Genomic DNA, 2468 nt, shown 5'->3' on the forward strand with positions numbered 1-2468 from the left:
AGAGAGAGAGAGAGAGAGAGAGAGAGAGAGAGAGAGAGAGAGAGAGAAGTAGAAAGTGGGGAGAGGGGAAAAGGAGAAGACAAATAGAGGAAAAAGAGAAGGAGAAAAGGTGGGAGGGGAGGAGAGATCAAGGAGAGAATATAGAGCAGGAAGGATAGAGGAAAGAGACAGAAAAGGAAGGCTGAGAAGGGGTGAAAAGAAGAAAAGTGACAAGGGGAAAGGGCATCAGGTATGTGAAAAAAATTAAGAAGGAAAAGAAAGGTGAGTAATTAGGAGAAAATAATCAGAGAATGAGTAAGCGAGGAGAGGAGAAAGAGACATAGAAAGGGAAAAAAGATAGGGCAGGGAAGAGACAAGAGAAAGAATGGAGATGGAGGATAAGGAGAGAGGATGGAGGCTAGGTGTCTCTCAGGTAAAACCAGTGGTGCCTGGGCAGCCAAACGCCATCTGAATTACAGAGATCTCCTGGATTGAATGTGAATGCCTCTGCTGGTCCCTTCACTGAAGGGGAATGGGGTGGGAGGTAAACTCAGCACAGAATATTGAATCCCAGGGCCTATGCCAATGAGTCCTTACTCAACAACCAGGCCTGAGAGGAGGGGAAGGAGCCACACAGTGGAGCCCCACCATTGTCTCAGGTGTATTGTCCCTGGATGTATATTTGTGAGTATTTGGGAACTTGTGTGGCCTTAACTCTGTTCCAGCTGTATACTGCCCCCTGCCCCCATTCTGTGTACACACACACACACACGCACGCACGCACGCACGCACACGCAGACAGACAGACAGACAGACGCACATACTCACCTTCCCTCTCCAGCATCAAATTCCCCTCTAGAGAGCCAGATCTTCCAGCAAAGCTGTCTGAGGATCCTGAGGAATCTGAAGTCTATAGGCTTCTTTCTTGGACCCTGGGGACCTTTCTGCTGGGCTGGGCCTGGTGTTTATAGTAAGAAGCAGACACCTTGTCTCTGTTTTTAGTCTCTCCCTTTGTCCACGTGGATTTTGGTTTCTCTGCTTTTCTCTGCTTCAGTCATGGTATTCTCTTTATCTATCTCACTTTATCTCTCTTTCTCTCTCCTTCTCCTCCCTTCCATCTTGACCACCCTGCAATGAAATTTCAGGCGGGAAAGAGAAGTTTCTAAATGCAGCCCTTTTCTGGGCTTGTCTCCTGAGCCAATCTGGGCCCCAATCCCTATGCCCCAGCCCAGGGCCAGGTCGGGCCTAGAGCTGAGGGAAGGCCTGGAGCCCTTCCAGACTGGAGATGGCTTTAGATGTTGGATTTTCAGATGAGTATTTACCATCATAACTAATTTCCGACCATTATTAAATAGAAATTCTCAGCAGGGCTCCTTAATGATGGAACATGCTACTAATTACAGAGTTTACTGGCGGTTTTGGCTAAGCAGCCTGGAGGGATGGGAATTGCGTGCTGCCTGCACAGCCGATACTGCTTCAGGAACAGGGGAGTCTGTGAGCATCACAATCAAGGCACTGAGGAACTGAAGGTTTCCTGTGCTGGCTGGTCCAGATTGGGCCTCTGTGCTTATGGGCACACTTAGCCCAGCCCAGTCTCTCAGACCTCAGGCTGAGGATTCTGCCTCCACGTGTAGGCAAAGACATTGGTGAGCAAATCCTTCTGGAATACTAGAATGTTAGTGCAAAGAGGGATCTTTAAGGTCAGCCCCAGTCCAACCCTTTCTTGAATGTCAAAAAAGAGGCCAAGATTCTGCGATTTGCCCAGGATCATTTAGCTTGTCTTCATTTAGGACCCAAACCTCTTGACTCCCTGCTGTCCCATCTTCCCCTCTCCTTTTGTGTGATGTCACCTTCTCCCTCTGCCTCTCCCCATGCCTCCCTTTTCTGGGATCACTCTGGTGAGGACACCAGGTTAGACCAAGCATCACCCCGCCCCCTCCCAGTGCTCTAGCAGGGAAGCCTTCTTTCTTCTCATCCCTCCCTACCCTTGATTTAGAACTAAGAGGCCATCTAGTCCAGTTCTTCTCCCTCATCTCAAACTTGGGGTACCCCAAAGGCTTAAGGTAGTTTACACTTTACTAAGCCTTTGGGATACCCTGTATAGCTGGGGAACCAAAGGCCCCCTGAGAGGTTTAATGATGTGCCCAAGGCTGCAGAGACAGGGAGGGGGGAGAGAAGGGAACTTGGATCATCTGCGTTTGCATCTAGCACTCTTTCCATCATTCCTCATCCCCTCACACCAACGGATAGTTTCTCGCTCTGTTACCATCGAAGCCTGTAGGCACTGGGGTAGGCCTAGGGAGAGATGCAGTCCACAAGAGGTTGGCAGTGTGGACTTTCCAAGTGAAACTCCTGTAAATAACAGGAAATTCAGTGGCCACCCTCTGGGCAGTGTGCTGGTGCTTTTGTCTCTGACACTGTACTTCTAAAAAGACTTGATCATGTGTGTGTGTGTGTGTGTGTGTGTGTGTGTGTGTGTGTGTGTGTGT

The sequence above is a fragment of the Petaurus breviceps genome, unplaced genomic scaffold (assembly GCF_028583685.1).
Source record: "Petaurus breviceps papuanus isolate PSGF00001 unplaced genomic scaffold, PetGlider_PUasm1.0 90842, whole genome shotgun sequence".
Taxonomy (NCBI): Eukaryota; Metazoa; Chordata; class Mammalia; order Diprotodontia; family Petauridae; genus Petaurus; species Petaurus breviceps.